The following is a 24,461-nucleotide window of genomic DNA, read 5'->3' as shown; positions in this document are numbered from 1 at the left end:
GGATATAGAGTTCAAAACCACACTTATAAGGTTTTTTTAAGAATTTCCTAGAAAAGGTCGATAAGACCTATGAGGAGATGAAAAGGGATCAACTAAAAATAAAGAATACATTGTCTGAAATAAAAAATATTATACAGAGTCCTAAAAACAGAATGGAAGATTGCAAGAATCGAGTCAAAGCTTTGGAACACAAAGAACCAGAGGACATTCCTCCAAAGAAGCAAGAATATAAGAGAATCCAGAAAGTTGAAGATAGTGAAAGAAAACTGCGGGACAATTTCAACGAACCAACATCAGATTATGGGGTCCCCGAAGAAGAGAGAGAGGCAAGATACTGAAAACATAATGAAAAAATAGTGACAGAAAACTTCCCCCACTTGGTGAAAAGAATAGACTTACAAGTCCAGGAAGCACACAGAACCCCAAACAAAAGGAATCCAAAGAGGAAACACACCAAGACACATCATAATTAAAATTCCAAGAGCAAAAGACAAAGAGAGGATATTAAAACAGCAAGAGCAGGGGGGAGCTTGAAGATGGCGACACGAACAGTCGACTTGTTCTGACTCTGGTTCCAAAACAGATAGAGAACAGCGTCTGAGTCGCTCAGGGAATGTTTGATTGGCAGCTAAGGGGCTTCGGAATTCTCTAGGAAGGTAAGGAAAAGTCCGCTGGACAAGATTTCCTGACAAGAGGCCAGCACTGCCGCGGCTGCGGTGGCTCTCCCAGCGAGCTCTCGCGGAGAGAAGGCAGCGCCATCTTACCAGGAAAGGAGGAGCATCCCTGAGGCCCTGGAAAAACACACAGCGGGGAGGTCCATCAAGCAGCTGAGAAGCCCGAATCGGCACTGGCGCGTGGAATCCGGGGAGTTTCTTCGGTCACCCACGGAAAGGAGAAGGAACACCACATAACCAGACATCCTGAGAAGAGAGGCCATGGGGAGACAAAACATAGTCCGCACATGAAAGAAAGCAGGCATCACCAGAAAAGGAAGTAAACGAGCCCGAGGTAAGCAGCCTACCAGAGCAAGAATTCAGAATAATGATCATAGGCTGGCTAAAAAGAATGGAAGAGAAATTTGACAATAACCAAGAAGAAATGAGGAAGAACCATGAGGAACTGAAGAAGAACCATGAGGAATTGAAGAAGAACCAAGAAGAAATGAAAAATGACATCGCTACCATGAAGAACTCAATAGAAAGCATCAAGAGTAGACTAGAGGAAGCAGAGGACCGCATCAGTGAGCTAGAAGATAAGATGGAAAAAAATACCAAGTAGAGCAGCTTCTAGAAAAAAAGATTAAAAAGCAGGAGGAGAGCCTACGGGAGCTTTGGGACATTACAAAACAAAATAATATTCGAATAATAGGGGTTCCAGAAGGAAAGGAAACTGAGGTAGACATGGAAAAAGTATTTCAAGAATAATGACAGAAAACTTTCCTGAAATAGAGAAGAAAAAAACCCACACAAATCCAAGATGCTCGCAGAGTCCCAAGCAAAATGAATCCCAGAAGACAGACTCCAAGGCACATTATAATCAAATTGGCAAACAACAATGACAAAGTAAGAATCTTAAAAGCAGCCAGAGAGAGACAGAAAGTTACATACAAAGGAACCCCCATCAGACTAGCAACTGATTTCTCAACAGAAACTTACCAGGCCAGAAGGGAATGGGATGAAATATACAAAGTCATGCAAAGGAGGGTCTGAATCCAAGAATACTGTACCCAGCAAGGCTATCAATCAAAATTGAAGGGGAAATCAGGAGCTTCACAGACAAAAAAAGACTGAAGGAATTTATCTCCACCAAACCAGTAATGCAAGAAATGCTAAAGGGTCTACTGTAAAAATAAAGAAATAGGAAGTGAAGAAGGAACACGGGTATAGAATAAAATGGCGTCAAATGTTGTACCTATCAATAATAACCTTAAATGTAAATGGATTAAATGCTCCAATCAAAAGACATAGGGTAACAGATTGGATAAGAAAACAAGACCCATACATCTGTTGTCTACAAGAAACCCACCTCAGAAAAAAGATGCACACAGACTGAGGGTGAAGGGATGGAAAAAAGTTTTCCAGGCAAATGGAAATGAAAAAAAAGCTGGGGTAGCAATACTTATATCTGACAAATTAGATCTCAGAGTGAAGGACATAATAAGAGATAATGAAGGCCACTTCATAATACTAAAGGGAACAATCCAACAAGAAGAAATAACCCTGGTAAATATATATGCACCCAATACAGGAGCAACCAAATACATAAAAAAACTGCTGGAGGACATTAAGAGAGAGATTAATAGCAATACAATCATAGTAGGAGATTTTAATACCCCACTGTCACCCTTCTACAAATCATCTAAACAAAAAATCAGCAAAGAAATATCAATCCTAAATGACTCACTAGACCAGATGGAATTAATTGACATCTTCAGAACACTCCACCCCAAAGCCACAGAATATACATTCTTCTCAAGTGCACATGGGACATTCTCAAAGATAGACCACATTTTGGGTCATAGGCAAAGTCTCTTCAAATTCAAGAAGATAGAAATCATATCAAGTATCTTCTCAGACCATAATTACATAAAACTGGAAATTAACTACAATAAAAATAATCCAAAGAAATCAAACACATGGAGACTAAACAGCATGCTATTAAACAAGGACTGGGTTACCAGAGAAATCAAGGAAGAAATTAAAAACATCCTGGAAACAAATGACAATGAAAACACAACAATCCAAAATCTATGGGACACAGCAAAAGCAGTCTTGAGAGGGAAGTTCATATCCTTACAAGCCTACTGCAAAAAAACTAGAAAAAAGGGTAACAGATGATCTAACTCTACAACTCAAAGAGTTAGAAAAGGAGCAACAAGAAAAGCCCAGTGTAAGCAGAAGGAAGGAAATAACAAAATCAGAGCACAGATAAATGACATAGAGACCAAAAAAACAATACATAAGATCAACAAAACCAAGAGCTGGTTCTTTGAAAGAATAAACAAGATAGATGAACCTCTAGCCAGGCTAACTAAGGCACAAAGAGAGAGGACCCAAATAAACAAAATCAGAAATGAAACAGGTGAAATAACAACAGACCCCAACGAAATACAACGGATTGTTACAAAATACTATGAACAACTCTATTCCAACAAACTGAACAACCTGGAGGAAATGGACATATTCCTAGAAAAATACAAACTTCCAAAACTCGATCAGGAAGAATCTAAAATCTCAATAGACCAGTGACTTGGGAAGAAATTGAAACAGTCATCAGAAAGCTTCCAGCAAACAAAAGCCCAGGGCCAGATGGCTTCACAGGAGAGTTTTACCAAACATTCAAGGAAGAACTAAAACCTATCCTCCTCAGACTTTTCCAAAAAATTCAAGAGGAAGGAACACTTCCAAACTCCTTCTATGAAGCCAGCATCACCCTAATACCAAAACCAGATAAAGACAACTCAATGAAAGAGAATTACAGGCCAATATCCCTCATGAACATAGATGCCAAAATCCTCAACAAAATCCTAGCAAATCGGCTCCAGCAGAGCATCACAAAGATCATACATCATGACCAAGTAGGATTTATTCCAGGAATGCAAGGATGGTACAATATCCGCAAATCAATAAACGTGATACATCACATAAACAAATTGAAAGATAAAAATCATATAGTCATATCAATTGATGCAGAAAAAGCATTCGATAAAATCCAACACCCTTTCCTGATAAAAACTCTTAACAAAGTGGGAGTACAAGGATCATACCTCAACATAATAAAAGCTATATATGATAAACCCACAGCCAACATTATACTCAATGGGCAAAAACTAAAACCATTCCCTCTAAGAACAGGAACAAGACAGGGATGCCCACTTTCGCCACTCCTGTTTGACATAGTACTGGAAGTACTAGCCATTGCAATTAGACAAGAGGACGAAATAAAAGGCATCCAAATTGGAAAAGAAGAAGTAAAGTTATCCTTATTTGCAGATGACATGATATTGTACATAAAGAACCCAAAAGACTCCATTAAGAAACTAATTGACTTAATAAATGAATTTGGCAATGTAGCAGGATACAAAATTAACGCCAAGAAATCCATGGCATTTCTATACACCAACAGTGAAACTACAGAAACAGAGACTAAAAAAGCAATTCCATTTACCATCTCACCAAAAACATTAAGATACCTAGGAATAAATTTAACTAAGGAAGTAAAGGATCTATATGCAGAAAATTACACGATATTGAAAAAAGAGATAGAGGATGATGTAAGGAGATGGAAGAACATACCATGTTCATGGATTGGTAGAATCAACATCATCAAAATGTCCATACTTCCTAAAGCAATCTATAGGTTCAGTGCACTCCCCATTAAAATACCAAGGGCATATTTCACTGACCTAGAAAGAACTCTCCAACAGTTCATTTGGAACAATAAAAGACCCCGAATAGCCACAGCAATCCTGAGAAAGAAGGGTAAAGTAGGAGGGATCTCAATACCGGACTTCAAACTGTATTACAAAGCCACTGTTCTCAAAACAGCCTGGTACTGGCACAAGAACAGACATATAGATCAATGGAATAGAATTGAGAACCCAGATATCAACCCAAATCAATATGCTCAATTAATATTTGACAAAGGAGGAAAGAATATACAATGGAGTCAAGACAGTTTCTTCAATAAATGGTGTTGGGAAAATTGGGTAGACACATGCAAAAGAATGAAACTAGATCACCAACTTACACCATACACAAAAATAAACTCAAAATGGATACAGGACTTAAACATCAGACGGGAAACCATAAAAATACTAGAAGCATCCTCAGGCAGCAAAATCTCAGACGTATGCCAAAAGAACTTCTTCACTGATACTGCCCCTAGGGCAATGGGAGCTAAAGAGAAAATAAACAAATGGGACTACATCAAAATAAAAAGCTTTTTTACAGCAAAAGAAACCATCAACAAAACAACAAGAAAGCCCACGGTGTGGGAGAACATATTTGCAAATAACACCACTGATAAAGGTTTAATCTCTAACATCTACAGACAGCTGATACAACTAAATAAAAGGAAGATGAATGATCCAATTAAGAAATGGGCAAGGGACCTAAATAGAATATTTTCAAAAGAAGACAGAAGGAAGGCCAAAAGGCACATGAAAACATGCTCAAAGTCACTAATTATACGAGAGATGCAAATCAAAACAACAATGCGGTACCATCTCACACCTGTCAGAATGGCCAACATCAACAAATCAACAAACGACAAGTGTTGGCGAGGTTGCGGAGAAAAAGGAACCCTCGTGCACTGCTGGTGGGAATGCAGACTGGTGCAACCACTGTGGAGAACAGTGTGGAGTTTCCTCAAAAAACTGAAAATGGAACTCCCATTTGACCCAGTAATCCCACTCCTAGGAATATATCCCAAGAAACTAGAAACACCAATCAGAAAGGATATATGCACCCCTATGTTCATAGCAGCACAATCTACAATAGCTAGAATTTGGAAACAGCCTAGGTGCCCGTCAGCAGATGATTGGATCCAAAAGCTATGGTACATCTACACGATGGAATACTATGCTGCCATAAAGAAGAAGGAATTCTCATCATTTGCAGCAACCTGGATGGAATTGGAGAACATCATGCTGAGTGAAATAAGCCAATCAATGAAAGAGAAACACCACATGACCTCACTCATTTGTGGATAATAAAGAGCATTATAAACTGATGAACCAAAAGATAGATATAGAGACAGTAAAGCAACAAGCAGATTGTCAAATTACAGCGGGGAGGGGAGGAGGATCTGGGGGAGATAATAGATCAACCGAAGGACTTGTATACATGCATATAAGTACAACCAATGGACATAAAACTATGGGGAGGGAGGAGATATGGGGGAGGGAGGGAGGGGGGCAAAAAAATCATTAAAATATGTTAAAAAAATAAATAAATAAATTTAAAAAAAAATAAAAAAAATAAAAATTCGAGATTAAAAAAAAAAAAACAGCAAGAGCAAAGCAGGTAGTTATCTATAAAGGAGCACCCATACTATTGTCAGCTGATTTCTCAACAGAAACCATGCAGACCAGACTGGAATGGCAAGAAATATTCAAAGTGATGAATAGCAAGAACCTACAGCCAAAAATACTCTACCCAGCAAAGCTAACACTCAGAATCGAAGGCCAGATAAAGAGCTTCACAAATAATAATAATAAAAAAAAAAGCTAAAGGAGTTCATCACCGCCAAACCAGAATTATATGAATTGCTGAAAGGGGTTATTTAGGAAAAGACAGAATATATAGATAAAAATTATGATCAATAAATATGTGTCAACAAGTGAAACTAAAAGCCAAGGGAATTAAAAACCTGATGAACAATATTAACTGGTGAATATAATAGAATCAGAGGTATGGAAGGGGAGTGAACTGATGATTCTCAGGGAAAAGGGGAGTGGGGGCTGCAGGAAGAGCCTGAACAAAAAACTGTGCACCTATAGATGAGGACAATGGAGGGTGTGGAAATGGCAGATGGTGGGGTGGGAACCTGGTGGAGGGTAGCAATGGAGGGGGGGAAAAATGAGGAGCATTTGTAATAATATGAACAATAAAGATTTAATAAATAAAAATAAATAAATAAATAAATAAATAAATAAATAAATAAAATAAAAACAATCCAAAGAAATCAAACACATGGAGACTAAACAGCATCCATTAAACAATGACTGGGTTACCAGAGAGATCAAAGAAGAAATTTTTAAAACATTGCAACAAATGATAATGAAAACACAACAATCCAAAATCTATGGGACACAGCAAAAGTAGTCTTGAGAGGGAAGTTCATAGCTCTACGAGCTTACTGCAAAAAAAACAAGAAACAATGGTAATAAATTACCTAACCATACAACTCAAAGAGTTAGAGAGACAGCAACAAGAAAAGCCCAGTGTAAGCAGAAGGAAGGAAATAATAAAGATCAAGCAGAGATAAACGACATAGAAACCAAAGAAACAATATGAAAGATCAACAAAAACCAAGACCTGATACATTGAAAGGATAAACAAGATTGATGAACCTGTAGCCAGGTTCACCAAGAAGCAAAGAGAGAGGATGCAAATAAACAAAATCATAAATGAAAGAGGTAAAATAACACAGACCCTGCCGAAATACAAAGGATTGTTTAAAAAAATACTACAAATATCTCTATTCCGACAAACTGGACAACTTGGAGGAAATGGACATATTCCTAGAAAAATACAACCTTCCAAAATTCAATCAGGAAGATTCTAAACAGCTCAATAGGCCAGTAACTGGAAGAAATTAAAGCAGTCATCAAAAAGCTTCCAGCAAACAAAAGCCCAGAGCCAGATGGCTTAACAGGGGAGTTTTACCAAACATTCAAGGAAGAACTAAAACCTTTCCTCCTCAGACTATTCCAAAAAATTCAAGATGAAGGAACACTTCCATCCTCCTTCTATGAAGCCAGCATCACCCTAATACCAAAATCAGATAAAGACAACAGAATGAAAGAGAATTACAGGCCAATATCCCTCATGAACATAGATGCCAAAATCCTCAACAAAATTCTAGCAAATCGGGATGCAGCAGTATATAAGAAAAATTATACACCATGACCAAGTAGGATTCATCCCAGGAATAAAACGATGATAAAATATATGAAAATCAATAAACATGATACATCACATAAACAAATTGAGAGATAAAAACCACATAGTCATATAAATTGATGCAAAAAAGCATTTGACAACATCCAACACCCTTTCCTGATAAAAACTCTCAACAAGGTGGGAATAGAAGGATCATTCTGAAACACAATAAAATCTATATGTGATAAATCTACAGCAAACACCATACTCAATGTGCAAAAACTATAACGATTTCTCCTAAGAACAGAAACAAGACATGGATTCTCATTCTCCCCACTCCTCTTGGACATAGTACTGGAAATATTAGCCATTTTGATCACACAAGAAGAAGAAATAAAAGGCATAAAAATTGAAAAAAGAAGAAGTAAAGCTGTCCTTATTTGCAGATGACATGATATTATATGTAAAAAACCAGAAAGACTCCATCAAAAATCTAATAGACTTAATAAATGAATTTGACAATGTAGCAGGATACAAAATTAATGCCAATAAATCTATGGCATTTCTATACCCCAATAGTGAACTTACAGAAAGAGAGAATAAAAAAATCAATCCAATTTACCATCGCTCCAAAAACATTAAGGTATCTAGGAATAAACTTAACTGAGGAGGTAAAAGACCGATACATGGAAAAATACAGGACACTGAAAAAAGAGATAGAGGAAGATGTAAACAGATGAAAGAACATACCATGTTCATGGATTGATAGAATCAACATCATTAAAAGGTCCATACTACCCAAAGCAATCTATAGATTCAATGCACTCCCAACGTGAGTGCATTGAAAAATACCAATGGCATTTTCCACAGACCTAGAAAGAACTCTCCAAAAAGTCATCTAGAATAAAAAAGACCCCGAATAGCCACAACGATCCTGATAAAAAATAATAAAGTAAAAGGGATCTCAATACCAGGTTTAAAGCTGTATTACAAAGCCACTGTTCTAAAAACAGCCTGGTACTGCCACAAAAACAGACATATAGACCAATGGAATAGAATAGAGAATCCAGACATCAACCCAAACCACTATGCTCAATTAATATTTGACAAAAGAGGCATGAACATACAATGTAGACAAGACAGTCTCTTCAATAAATGGTGTTGGGAAAGTTGGACAGATACATGCAAAAAATGAAACTAGATCACCAACTTACACCATACACAAAAATAAACTCAAAATGGATATAGGACTTAAACATAAGACAGGAAACAATAAAAATATGAGAGGAATCCACAGGCAGCATAATCTCAGACATGCAGAAAGAACTTCTTCACTGATACTGTTCCTAGGGCAATGGAAGCTAAAGGGAAAATAAACAAATGGGACTACATCAAAATAAAAAGTTTTTTCACTGCAAAGGAAACCATCAAGAAAACAACAAGAAAGCCCACTGTATGGGAGAACATATTTGCAAATGTTATCACTGATAAAGGTTTAATACCCAATATCTACAGGCAGCTTATACAATTTAGTAAAAGGAAGATAAATGATCCAATAAAAAATGGGCAATGGACCTAAATAGAATCTTTTCGAAAGCAGATAGAAGGAAGGCCAAAAGGCACATGAAAACATGCTCAAAGTCACTAATTATCCGAGAGATGCAAATCAAAACAACGTGATACCATCTCATACCTATCAGAATGGCTATCATCAACAAATCAACAGAGGACAAGTGCTGGTGAGGATGCGGGGGGAAAAAAGGAACCCTTCTGCACTGCTGGTGGGAACAGAGACTGGTGCAGCCACTGTGGAGAATAGTATGAAGCTTCCTCAAAAAACTGAAAATGGAACTCCCATTTGACCCAGTAATCCCACTCCTAGGAATATATCCCAAGAAACTAGAAACACCAATCAGAAAGGATATGTGCACCTCTATGTTCACAGCAGCACAATTTATAATAACTAGGATTTGTAAACAGTCTAGGTGCCCATCAGCAGATGACTATATCAGAAAACTATGGTACATCTACACAATGGAATATTATGCTGCCATAAAAAAATGAATTTTTACCATTTGCCGCAACATTGATGGAATTTAAGAACATATGGTAAGAGAAATAAGCCAGTCAATGAAAGAAAAATTCCACATGATCTCACTCATTTATGGATAATAAGGAACATTATAAACTGATAAACAAAAAGATAGAGCCTGAGAGAATAAAGCATCAAACAGACTGAGAAATTACAGATGGAAGTTTAGGGGGTGGTGGGGGAGTTAAGTTATCAAACCAAAGGACTTGTATGCGTGCATATAAGCATAACCAATAGATGCAAAATTCTGGGGGTCAGGGCATGTGTGGGAGTGGGGGGAGAATTGGTAAGATAAGTACACATATAATACTTTAATAAAAAAACAAGTATGAAAGCATGGATCCCACCACAGATAGATTTTCATAAATAGTGAAGAATGTTCATGGTGCATTTTCTGCTTACAAGCAAATCCATAATGACAAAAAGAAGCAAAACAAGGAAACCACCATAGACATACTTCTGAATAGAGTGACACCTCTTCAGGAAGAGCCTCAGCAGGTCCCTCAGGAGGTATTCCATAAGAAGGCATGGTTATCATAAGAGATGACACCTCCATGTGTTAGTGTCCCCTGAAGACCTTCCAGAGGGACAATATGTGGAGGTGGAAGACAATTATATTGATTAACCTGATCCTATGTGGGCCAAGGCTAATGTGTGTGCGTATATTTTATGTTTTTTTTTTGGGGGGGGGTGTTATTATTTTAGTGACATTATATGATTATTTTTTAAATTTTCTTTTTAAATTTCAGTTTACATTCAATATTATTTTGCATTAGTTTCAGGTGCATTGCATAGTGGTTAGATAATCATATTCTTTACAAAATGTTCCCACAATATTTCTAGCACAGACCTGGTACCATACATAGTTTTTACAACATAATTGACTATATTCCTTATGCTGTACTTTATATCTCCATGTTATTTTGTATCAATAAATGTTTGCTTTCTGTTAGTGGGAATGCAAATTGGTACAGCTGCTAGGGAAAACAGTAGGGATGGTCCTCTAAAGATTAAAAATATAACTGCCTTATGACCCAGTCATTGCACTTCTGGATATATATCTTAAGTAACCGAAAACACTAATGCAAATACATATATATATATATATATATATATATATATATATATATATATATATTTCTATATTCAGTGCATTATTATTTACAATAGCCAATATATGGAAGTAACTCAAATGCCCATTAATAAACAAGTGGATAAAAGTGTGATGTTACATATTTACATATTGCTCAGCCACACACACAAAAAAAAATTCTTACCATTTTCAACAGCATGGATTGACATAGAGGGTATTAAGTTAAGTGAAATAAGTCTATCAGGGAAAGACAAATACCATATAATTTCAGTTATATGTAGAATATAAACAACAATATAAATGATCAAACAAAACAGAAACAGACTCATAGATAAAGAAAAGAAACTGATGGTTTCAGAAGGAAAGGGAGTTGGGGATTGGATGAAAAAGATGAAGTTACAAAATAGTCATGGGGATGTAAAATATAAAATAGAGAATATAGTCAATAATATTGTAATAACTATCTGTGGTGCCAGGTGGGTACTGGAAATATCAGCAGGAAATACTTTGTAGAGTATATCATTATTTAACCACTATCTATACACATGAAACTAATATAAGTAATATTCAATGTAAAGTGTACTTGAAAAATGAAATTTACAAAAAAAAGATTTTAAAAGGAAAAAATAAAATAAAAAGGGAAAATATGTTTGCTTCTAATCATGATGAGATCTGTGATATCTCTGCATTAAAAGCCTTGTTCTTCAAAGTATCTACTAACTTCACAGTCTTATAATCTTCTGAATACTTAGGAAATAAACCTTTAGTTGGGCTATTTGCCATATATTAAGTGGTTGTTTTGAACTAAATGTGCCTTGGCTACCCACTATTAATTGGGAATATTAAAGAATATATAGAATATAAAGATGTGGAGAGTTTATACTATGAACACTCCATGGGCCTAGCACATAGCCCAGCAGCAAAGTAAATACATTTCCAAGGCATTCAAAGTCAATAATTCAGTTTATGTTTTCCCTCTGTTCAGCCTATTCTGCAACTTTGCCATCTGGCTTCTACTTAATCATCAACAAAACATCTCTGAGGAGCTTTACACTTAATTACTACTTGCATTTTGATTAGAGTTCTGTAGTAAAGAAGTGAAAAAGCAGAGAGGAATTGTAAATAATACCTGACTAGACCATCCCAAACCAGCTCTTTTAGTGTGTTTCAAGTAGTTACCTGACAATTACCAGTGTGTTTCCACAGTTCCTTTCCCTCCTCTTGTCTCCACTGGGACAGGGCAAAGGAGAGACATGTTAAAACCCCTACTATCTTAAAGTTGAACCCCCACAACACATAGATTTTTCTAATAGCCCCATTTACCTCTCAAGAGGCCCACCCTTATTTTGAGCACTCTTTCCTCCCGGAGTACCCTGGGAAACCCCTGGTCTCAGGGAAATAGAGCCAGCTCATTGGTAACCAGCTCAACATTCCAGCTTTAGTGTTTATGTTTGTGTCTAAGACCAAACACATTGCCACAACTTCAAGGACCAGACCAGCCCAGCCCTGGAGGACCATGCAGAGAGAACAAGGGCAGGTAGGGATAAAATGAAAGAATGTGTTGACATTTGTTTCAAAAAGTATAAAGTACCTTAAAAAGTAATTTATTTCTATAATGGACACACAGATTCTTCCAGGTAACTCAAGATATGCTGGCTAGCACATATTCATGTCAGATACATTATAAATGAAACTAGGGAAGAAGTTAGGTAAACATGTGCATACTTAAGGTTTTTGTAATCTATTTTCATTTCAAAATCACAGAAAATCAAAAGCCAGCTTATTACTACAGAAACATGCTCTGTGGTGAGCAACAGTGGCATCACTGTGGATCTTGTTATAAATGCAGGATTACAGGCCCCACCCCAAACTTATTTCATGAAAGTTCTAGAATTACTGCCTAACCTAATGGATATTCTTAGAGACCATTTGTCCTAGTGCTTCTCAGACTTTAATGTGTGTATGAACTACCTCACTAATTGTAAAAATTCAGTTACTGACTCCCCAGTAGGCCTGGGGGAGAGACTGGCATCTCCCATAGGAGCACTATTCAATATTTAAGGTCTTTTATGTTAGCTAGAACCATAGAGTTAAAAAAAGAAAAGCACCTTCAAGTCAGTACCACTCCGAGAAGTCCCTTTTCGTGAACCCTGGAGTAAGCTTGCTATTGGGATGTGCTAAAGAAAAACACCCAAGCAACCTCCCAGTGACCATTCTTTATAACTAAATTTGGACTCACAAATAAGCAAATAGTTGTAATTTCGGACACCTTTAAAACACCCCAAGTAGTGTGAAATTTTCTGTCCATTCAATGTATGTATTCATAGTTTTTTACCAATAGGAATAACAAACAGGTCCTAGAGGCCAGAAAAATCTGATTTGGGTGCTTGGGTAGACCACAGTGTAATTAGCTGACAGACCACTGGCTGGAGCTCAAACCCTTAACATTGTTATAATTTTTACCATATTCTAACTGTACTCTTCCATTTTCTTTATCATAAACTATCTTGGAAAAGTTCCAAAAAATATTTAAGAACACTGGGTATCATGATAAAAAACAATACCGAAACCAGTTTGGCTCAGTGGATAGAGCGTCGGTCTGCGGACTCAAAGGTCCCAGGTTCGATTCCGGTCAAGGGCATCAACACAACAGTAGTGGGTGTGCAGGAGGCAGCGGGTAGATGTTTCTCTCTCATCAGTGTTTCTAGCTCTCTGTCCCTCTCCCTTCCTCTTTGTAAAAAAATCAATAAAATATTTTTTAAAAAAAACATAAAAAACACAATATTCTATATGGATAAAATGCTGACAGTAAGAGCAATTAAAGACCTGACCTTCCAGAATTTATCAATAGAATTAAATTTTCTCCTGACCCAGGTTGGCTACATTATCACAGTGGGAAGGTCAGAGGTCAATAGCAAATAAGCCCTGACTATAATATAAATATTCCTGTAGGTAGCAAGAGAAGCTTAATAATTTGGTCTCTGTTCTTTTTTTAAATATATTTTATTGATTTTTTACAGAGAGGAAGAGAGAGCGATAGAGAGTTAGAAACATTGATGAGAGAGAATCATCGATCAGCTGCCTCTTGCACATCCCCTACTAGGGATGTGCCAGCAACCCAAGGTACATGCCCTTGACAGAAATCGAACCTGGGACCTTTTAGTCCACAGGCTGATGATCTATCCCCTGAGCCAAACTGGTTTTGGCAAGGTCCCTGTTATTTTTGATGCTCGATAACAGGCTACCAATTTCCCTAAATATCTCCATACAAACTAAACAGTCTTCAGCAAGTAACATCCATTCATGTGATTGATAGATTGTTTGACATCTATGAGGGCTACACAAATATACATCTAAGCAGCCAGTATATGTAGATAGCTAAAGATTTTTTGGTGCACGGGATGATGCTCCAACCAACTGAGCAACCCGGTCAGGACTAATTTAGTCTTTTATTTTAAATATATATTTTATTGATTTTGTACAGAGAGGGAGAGAGATAGAGAGTTAGAAATATCGATGAGAGAGAGTCATCGATCAGCTGCCTGTTGCACACCCCCTACTGGGAATATGCCCGCAACCAAGGTACATGCCCTTGACAGGAATCAATCCCGGGACCCTTCAGTCCCCAAGCCAATGCTCTATCCATTGAGCCAAACCGGTCTTGGCTAATTTAATCTTTATTGTGCTACTATTGTTGTGATACGGGGCAGGGAGGGGGTGGCGTACGTAGGTTCACAGTTGTTCATATGAAAAATAATACAAAAATTAATTGATAACAATACAAGAATTTTGCATACTCACAACAGTAATCCCACTTTTGCCGTACCCTGTATTCTAAACTTATTTACCATAGCCCACAGTGGAATGAGGCGAACCAACTCCTCCAAAGTTAGCTTTCACAGAGATCCAAGAGAAAAGGTCACTCTCTTAAATATTAGCTCATGACACTTCTTAAAAATTACATATTTCTGTAGGCTTTTTAAAATTGTGATTTGTATTACACCCAACCAGTTCAGTCAATAGAGAATGAGACTCTTGAAATTGTGATTTATGCAAATAGATCAGAGGTTTATTTGAGGGGGTGATAAAAGTGCTCTAAATTTTGTTGTGATGCTGTCTGCACAACTCTTGAATATACTAAAATCCAGTGAATTGTATACTTTTAATGGATGAATTATATGATGTGTGAATTATTTATCAATAAATCTATTACTTATTTTAAAATTGTTATTCAAACATCTTCAATAATCTATCTATATATAGAATCAGTTTCAAATTTTTTTAAAGGGAGTCTTTTTTAAACCATATTTTGAAAGTAAATGAGAATAAAACTATGTTAGCAGTTATTTCATAGACAATAAAGATATGTAAAAATTAACTTTGAGAAAATTCATCAGAATATAAAGTCTATATGGGAATATATCCCTTAAGATTTCTATCCACAGAAGTAACAAAGCATGAAGCAACTCAACTGAAATTAATCCACAGATCAGAGATTTTAGTCAGAATTTTGAAAGTCATGTTATAGATCATAGAATATTGGAGCTTGAAGAGTTCTTTAAAAAGTCTAATTCAATCCTTTAATTTTTCAATGAGAAAACTTAGGGGAGAAAATAGAGAAGTAACTTGTTAAATGAGATAAATAAATTCATGGTTGAATAATACCAAGACACATGTTTCTGAACTTTTGATCTGGGATTCCTGCTGGGAAGTAGATCTCAGCAACATGAAGCTGAAAAGCTTCTATTATACTATGGTATAAAATCAAACCAAAGATCTGCTCCTTGCCCACATCTGCAATCTTATCTCATGTCCCTCTTTTGCTCGTCATTCTCCAGCCCCTCTGGTCTTCATTCTGTTACTCTTGCATAACATACAACTTTTTCTTTTCACTTGTTGTTCCCTCTGACCAGAAAGCTCTTCCTCCAGGCGAATCATTGCATAACTGGCTCCTACTTAACCCACAGATCTGTTTAAGTGACAATTCTTTAAGGTGGACTTTCTTAAATACCCAAATGGAAGTAGCCATCTCCACCACAAGCCAATATTTCTCCATCACAGCTCTCCATATTTCCTTTAATGGTTGTTATCATCATTATCCTGCCTGTGCTTTTTAAAAATTAATGCAACTTTCCTCGTTAGAGTATAGCTTTATCAGAGCAGTATTCCTGGCACATAGTAGCTGCCATATATATATATATATATATATATATATATATATATATATATATATATATATATGGAACAAATACATCTCTGTGGTACGTCTTGAGTAGGCTTCCTATTGACTAGTGACTACATACCAAAATGCCCTATTTTCATTTCCTAGGAACTAAGAAAAACCTAGCCAGAATGTGTCATGGGCACCACCACAGCTTGACCTGCCTGAAGTATCCAAGAAAAGATTCAGAGGGGTAAACTAGATGAAAGTCCTTAGAGAATCAAGATTGATACATAAGTTGACATTGACAACTCCATAGGGCAGGAAGGCCATCAAAAATGGGAAGCAAAGTCAAGAATCAGTAATAGTCCAGAAAGATGTGAGATAGTTCCTATGTTTTTAAAACACTAAATATTAGTCAGTGACGGGCAATGATAACTGGGAGATGGGAATCAAACTCAGAGCTTAACTTTATGGTTTGGGGGGCATGTGATGTGTGAATGGGTAGGACTGAATTAAAGCTTAATAATGGTCAGGACTGAAATAAAACACAATTTAAAAAATAAGTCAGTTGGAGAAAAATGAATATCCCATGATCTCAGTCATTTGTGGAATATAATGAACAACATAAACTGATGAACAAAAATAGATCCAGAGACAGAGAAGCATCAAATAGACCGTACAACCTCAGAGGGAAAGCAGGGGCAGGGGAGAGGGGGTAAGAGATCAACCAAAGGACTTGTGTGCATGCTTATAAGCATAACCCATAGACACGGAGAGTAGGGGGGGGAGAGCGAGGGCATGTACTGGGGACATGGGATGGCTTGGGGGAGATCAAGAGTGATGGAGAGGAGACTTGAAATGCTTGAAACATAAAGAATTTTTTATTTTTTTCCTTAAATATATTTTATTGATTTTGTACAGAGAGGAAGGGAGAGAGATAGAGAGTTAGAAACATTGATGAGAGAGAGTCATCGATCAGCTGCCTCTTGCACACCCCCCACTGGGGATATGCCCGCAACCAAGGTACATGCCCTTGACCGGAATCGAACCTGGGACCCTTCGGTTCCCAAGCCGACACTCTATCCATTGAGCCAAACCGGTTTCGGCCAAAAATAATTTTTTAAAAAGCATTTCTCTTCCAACTCCCACAGTAGATTGATTGCCAGTATGAAATTCTGTTAAAGTTAAGGACACCAGTTAGGATCAGTCCTTACCTTTGGCAGCAGTTTGATTATAAAAATTTGATAAGAGAGATACCATATTTATTCATCATTGCTTCTGGCACTGTGCTTTGCATATAGTAGATGCTGAATAAATATTTGCTAATTGAATAAACAATTCAATGAATGGACTGCTGTTCAGCAGGAACAACCAAGGCAGTACTCTAAAATGTGCATGGGGAAGATGCAAGGTATAAGTTGACTCAATCTTTGGAAAGATTTTTCCTTCTTTAAAGGTCAAGTTATGTTCTAGTATATTTGGACACTGTAAGCTAGCTGTGACTCACTCCTTGGCCTGCACCATCTTTGGGTGTATGCTCTCCTTTTCCATCTGAGCTTCTTTCAATCTTTATATCCAGTTTTCTAAGAGGGTGTGGGACTTCCTCATTCAAAAGTATTTTGCTTCCTGGAGAAGGCAAATAGAAGTATATGTAAATGATCCATAGACTTAACTAAACTATGAAAGTAAACACTAGTTGTCCTTAAGAACAGTAAATACCAAATTTGAAATAACACATAACCTTTTAAAGGTCTGTTTGTGTTTTAATGATTAATATTTTAATTCTCTTACACCCCTGTTGTCTGTGTCCATTAATTAGGCTTATATGCATGCATAAAAGTCCTTTGGTTGATCTCTCCCCCATAGGGGGAGTAAGGGCATGAATAGGGTGAGGGTAATGGGGGAATAAGGACATATGTAATACCTTAATCAATGAAGAAATTTAAAAACAAAGAAATAAATAAATAAAAATGGTAATATATATATATTCATTCTCTCTCTCTCTCTCTCTCTCTCTCTCTCTCTCTCTCTCTCTCTCTCTCCCTTTCTCTCTCTCCCTCTCTATCCCCCCTCCCTCCCTCTCGTGCGTGTGTGTGTATGTGTGTGTGTGTGTGTGTGCTTGCCTTATGCCTTCCACCTTCCCTCCCTTCCTCTCAATCCTGAAGCTCTGGAAGAGACATACCTAACAAAAAAAAAAACAAAACCCTATCCTTTGGAAGTAGTGATAGAATTACGTATATTGTTTTTACTTACTCCCAGCATTGAGGGAAGAATGAAGCTACTTTATTTTTATCTGTTTTCTTAAGATAGATCAGGTGTGTTTCTTTTCCTGTATACAAATACAATTTTGGGGAAAAAATACAATTTTGGAATGAATTCAAAAGAACTGACAATGCACACTGGTTACAGACACAGTTCAACTGCCCTTTAGGCCCTGAGGGCCATTACTAGGAGCAGTCCCTGGTAGGAATGGTGTGGAGAGGGATGCTAGCAGTAAGAAAGGAGAGAGGAAGATAATATATATTTATTCATCAGCTACTATGAGATTCACATGTGTTATCACACTTAATCTTCACAAATATTCAATGCCTTAGTTACCACTGTTATTTCCATTTTACAGATGAGAAACTAATGTTTAAGAACTTAATGTGGGACTTCAATTTTTAGGCAAAATGGGATAACAAGGATGTGATGGATTTACCTTCCCAAAAGCAAAAAAGCGACTAAATACATGAACAAACTGTATTTTTAAAAAATTAATATTAGTCAATGAAGGGCAATGATAACTGGGAGATGGGAATCAAATATAGTAATCCCTGCAATTGCCCCAACTTACTATCTTAAGGTATTTTCTGAGCCATGGCATAGAGAGGGGAATTGAGGCAAAGGCAGTAGACCCCTGTGTTAAAAAGATGCAGCTGTAAGTCTGGGGAGACTAATAAAGCTAGAATTTATATAACATGCTATGGAAGAAGAGAGAGCTGCAGAGAGAATTCTGGAGATCTGCACAGGGCCTCTTTTAAATATTCAGCACAGTAGTTATTAGTACGTGTGTGAGGAGACTAACCAAGGCTGGGAAAGAGCCATCTGAAAAAAATTTAAAAAAAACTTTTTGCTGCTCACACAGGGCTGGAAATAGTACCTGTCCCCACCATCCAGACTGGAAAAACTCGTAATTCATGAGCACTGGGCAGAGTACACAGAAGGGTCATTCCTCAGTAATGGGAAACAAGTAGCCCTAGATTAAACACTGCTCCAGAATCAGCTAACAAATAATAAAAGCAAGACCCAAAAGGATAAAAATATTTCCAAGTAAATTAACTGCTTTATAGAACAAGGCTCAGGAATATTTATAGAAATACAATTATATCCAGCAGCCATTAAGATAAAATAACAGAATCTGGCATCAAATCAAAGATTTACAGTCTTGTAAAGAGGCAGGAAACATGATCCATAATGAGGACATAAATCAATTGAAACTGACCCAAAAATGACATATATGCTAGAATTAGCAGAGGACATTAAGACAGTTTTAAAACTGAATTTTACATGCTCAAAAAGTTAAGTAGAAAAATAGGTGATATTTTAAAAGACCTACATCAAACTTCTAGAGATAAAATCTTCAATGTGCGAAATTAAAAGTACACTGATAGGATTAGCAAGATTGTACATTGCAGGAAGGAAGATCATTGCAATTAAAGGCACAGCAATAGAAATTATCTAAAAGCGCGAAGATCGGTTTGGCTCAGTGGATAGAGCGTTGGCCTGCGGACCCAAGGGTCCCGGGTTCGATTCCTGTCAAGGGCATGTACCTTGGTTGCAGCACATCCCCAGTGGGGGGTGTTCAGGAGGCAGCTGATCGATGATTCTCTCTCATCGATGTTTCTAACTCTCTATCTCTCTCTCTTCCTCTCTGTAAAAAAATCAATAAAATATACTAAAAAAAAAAGAAGGAAAAAGAAAAAGAAAAAGAAATACCTAAAAGGAAACACGGAAAGTAAAAAGAAAACCAGAAAAAAATGTTAAAATGGAACTATGAGATAGATTAATTGGCTTAATTTCCATGTTTGAAATCATACAAAAAGGGGGAGAGAGATGAGTGGCAGGGCTGGGAGGGGAGTATTTGAAAAAACATAGTTGCTGGGGGGAAAATTCCAAAATTGGTGGAAACTAAAAATTCACAAATGGAAGAAATTCAATGAATGTCAAGCACAAGAAATATGAAGAACACTACACAGAGGCATAGTATGATCATATTGCCTAAGACCAGTGATAAACAGAAAATCTCAAAAGCAGTCAGAGAAAAAGGACTTGTTATATACAAAATAACAAAGAAAAAGGAGGAGAAGGTGGTGGAGGAAGGAAGAAGATATTGTGCAGCAATATTGTTAGAATGTTAAAAGAAAAAAATCTATCTACCTAGAATTCTACAGCTGGCAAGAATATTTTTGAAAAAGGAAGGCAAATAAAGATATTTTCAGACATACAAAAACTGAAATATTTTATCACCAGAAGCCCTGCACTATAGGAACAGTTAGAGGATCTCCTTTAGGCAGAAGGAAAACCATGCCATGTGGAAATCTGGAAATTGTAAATACAGGCAGAGACAGGGGTGGGGGGAGAGAGAGAGAGATCTGCTAAAGATAACTGACAGTTTAAACAAAAATAATAATGATGTATTGTGGAGTTCAAAACATACATAAAAGTAAAATGCATAGCAACAATAACATAAATGCCAGTAGAGGATAAATGGAGGTATTACTCTGGTAAGATTTTTATTAATATAGTAAAACTATACTATCTCTTGAAGGAAGATTATCAGAAGTCAAAGATGCAAACTATAAATACCAAAAATAACAAAACAATAGTTAATAAGCCAAAAAGAGAGATAAAAATTAGTATTAAAAAGTACTCCATTGATCAACAGAGAAAGGCAGAAAAGGAGGGAAAAGGAAATGAAGAACAGATGGAGCAAATAAGAAACAAATAAGATAATAGACTCAAATCTGACAATACCAATAATCACATTAAATTTAAATAATCTAACACTCCAATTTGAAGATAGATTATCAGATTGCAATTAAAGGCACAGCAATAGAAATTATCTAAAAGGAATTACTCTCCAGTTATCAGATTGCATTAAAAAGCAAGAGCCAATTATAGGCAGCTTACAAGAAACATAACTTTAATATAAAAAATATAAAAATATGTTAAAATAATTGAAAATAAAAGTCCATGTTTACACTGTTCAAAAAACCCACCTGGAGTGCTTATATTAATATTAGACAAACTAGATTACAGAAAAGAGAGCTTCATTTATTTGCTCAAGGTCACAGGCCTTATAGTATTGTACCTGGGATTCAAGCCTTCATCTGCTTTATTTCAGACTACTTTTAGCATCACATTATAACAGGGAACCTTTTATTATATTAACTATTTCTTAGATACCTATCATTGAAACTGTCAGGAAAAGAATATCTCTCTCTCTCTCTCTCTCTCTCTCTCTCTCTCTCTCTCTCTCTCTCTCTCCTTCACACATCCAAAGAACACTCATGAGTCAGAAGATAAATAGTCCTGACTCTGTTTATGATAACCTATATAAGCATGAGTGCATTATTTAACCTCTTTGGGCCACAGTGATATCTTTCTCAAATTAGAATCTTGGATCCTTTCCCAAGGGCATATGTGCAGCCATTGCCACAGCCAGAATTTGACCAGAATCTAACACCTACCTTCCTAATAGCACAGGGTTTGGCACCAGATACCCACAAGACACTCTACAGGAGGCTGTGCTACATAAGAGGTTTTTAGGAATCTAGAATACTGGGAGATGGATGGGAGATGGTGCCACACTTGAAGAATTCAGGGGTCTGGGAGACGAAATTGGAAAAGGGAAAGTTTATGGTCTTGGAAAGGGTCCTGCTAAGGTTGTACTGAGGCGATGCTGAATTCTGCTGTGCAGCAGCCTTCTCCAGCCGGGACGATGACGCATTTAAAGTTCATTTCCTGACTCAGAGCCAGTCTCAGACTTGGATCAATGATCTCCCAATCCCCTCAATTCCCAACAGGCATTTAAGAATTAGGCTGAGGATGTTGCAATGCACATGGAGAAAATTCAGCTACACATTGAATAACAGTCTTGAAATATGTCACTGCAGCTGACAGGACATTTGAGTATTTTCTGGATATGTGTACAACAGATATCGGTCATATTCATTCAACTGAAACAATGTTTGCCTTAAGCACAGACACAGAGGTAGTATTTTCAAGACTTTTCCACAGAAAAGGCTGTTCAAAAATAATATTTTGAAAAGCCATTAGTTCTGCCTAGTGGATTCAAGTTTCTGTTCCAGGGATCATTTTTATTATCTGTTGAACAGTACATGCTTTTGTTTCTTAGTTCTGTAAATAATCCACAATAGCTGTTTCTAAACTCTTCCCTCTGTATATGACTGCCTCTAGCTTTCTGGCACTGCTTTTCAAAGGTATCTATTGTTACCTATTCTTGCTCCTGAGCCTTTCATCTTCCAATTCTCAAGAAAAAAAAAGAAGCCTAATCTATTGTTTTTACCAGTTTTATTTTCCTGGTTTAACTGGGTGATGAGGAGAAGAAATATAATATTTATTCATTGAGCCACAACTGCAAATCATATTAACCTGGAATAACAGTGTTATAAGGGACCTTGGAGTTTACCTAATTCAACTATTTTCATTTTGTAGATGAAGGCCTGGAGAAGATTTGTCCAGAGTCATATAGAGAGTTTATAGTTGAGCTTTGACTGGAATTCAAGTTTCCTAACACATTGAACGTATATATTAATTTTGTCCAGTTCATCCTCACAAATGATCCTCCATTTTCATTACCTTTTAGTAATTTTTTCAGTGCTGTCCATTTATAAAGGCTGAGACAGGTTAAGACAGTCAGCAACTGTGCATACTTGGACATCACAACACAAAAACCACAATTAAAGCAACCTATACTTTGTCCCAAGGTTTATTATGACTGAAGAACTAGCAAGGATATCCTGAAGTGTGAATGTCAGTTGTTGAACAAAACTTATTTTGGAATAAATAAAGAGAATCTACTTCAAGATGTATGTACCTTCATGAAAGATGTATGTACCTTCATGAAAGATGTATGTACCTTCATTAAAGACAGCACCACAATTACAAAAATAAAATCAGTGTCTTGGTCTGGCCATACTTCACTTTTCACAATTCACTATTGATGTGCCCATTTCCCAAGAGTGAGTAAAACTGATTGGGAAAGGTAATGCAGAGAAAGGTTTATTTTGTGATTTTTATGCTTTACATACTTACATATAGATGTATACACACATTTATTTGTGGGTATGTATTTCTAACTCATGTTGAGTGAGAAATAAAAAACCAAGTAAGGTCTACGGAACACTGCCATTTATATAAATTAAAAATATTATACATTCACATAAACAAAGAATAGGTACTTTTACAAAAACATAAACAGAATAGTACATATTAAATGCAGTAGAATGGCAGCCTACCAATAGTGGGGGGAAAAGAGAAGTGGAAAATGGAGGTGAAAATGGAACAACTGAAAGACTGAATGAATATATACATACAAACATATATACAAAGGGCATATAAATACAGGGATTTGCAGGGACTAGTGGTGATGGTGTGCTGTAACTGAGGCATGTGATGAAGTCAACCCTCAGCCTTTGAAGCCTAACAAATCAGAACAAAATACAACCTTTTTCTGCATTTCATTCTTGGAAAGAGACCTGGTAAAGAACATTTTATTGTTTCTTTTGTATAAAATAGATGAAAAGTTTGAAAGACAAAATTGAAATGACTTGCAAAGTAGATGTATTTGTATAATTCTGGACTTATTAATTGCTTAGATTATATATGAGTCAATTACATTCCAATTTAGCATGACTCCAGTGTCTATCACCAATGTACAAGTGACAAGTATATTTTTGTTAAAATTTAGAAAGTTAAGTCTTTAACTAGCTACATGTGAGTATTTAATTTGATTGGGAACTGAGGTTATAAGCTTTCCTTGGTTTTGCTAAATTATGCTTTAACTAATTTGCAGTCAAATGCTCTACCGCTGAGCTATACCCCCTGCTTTAACTAATTTTAGACTAATTTGGTCAATTGGGTCATTGTTTTTATTTTGTTTTTTTCTTCCAGTTGAGTGCTTGGCCATACCTCTGGTCCATATTGTATCAATAATGTTTTTCATTTTGAAGTTGTTAAACAGAGAACGCATTTCTATTATAAACATGTAATGGTATAAATTTTAATTCTGGGTCCTGAAACTCACCAGAGTCTTATCATACTTTGTTAATTAAAAAGTAAACAGGTCCTGCCTTGGCTTGTGTGGCTCGGTGGTTGAAGTGTCATCCCATGCACCGAAGGGTCCTGGGTTTGATTCTTGGTCAGGGCACATACCCAGGTTGAGGGTTCAATTCCCCATTGGGGCATGTGCCTGAGGCAGCAGATTAATGTTTCTCTGCC

At 36.6% G+C, this 24,461-nt stretch overlaps 1 pseudogene; it reads left to right on the top strand.

Moving 5' to 3' along the window:
• The first annotated feature begins 152 nt into the window (after positions 1–152).
• Positions 153–24,461, top strand: part of LOC118716071 — a 159,951-nt pseudogene continuing 135,642 nt past the window's right edge.

Source organism: Pipistrellus kuhlii, unplaced genomic scaffold (genome assembly GCF_014108245.1).
Source record: "Pipistrellus kuhlii isolate mPipKuh1 unplaced genomic scaffold, mPipKuh1.p scaffold_m20_p_119, whole genome shotgun sequence".
NCBI classification, from domain to species: Eukaryota; Metazoa; Chordata; class Mammalia; order Chiroptera; family Vespertilionidae; genus Pipistrellus; species Pipistrellus kuhlii.
The sequence above is the reverse complement of the archived record's forward strand: the minus strand, read 5'-3'. Positions and strand labels throughout refer to the sequence as shown.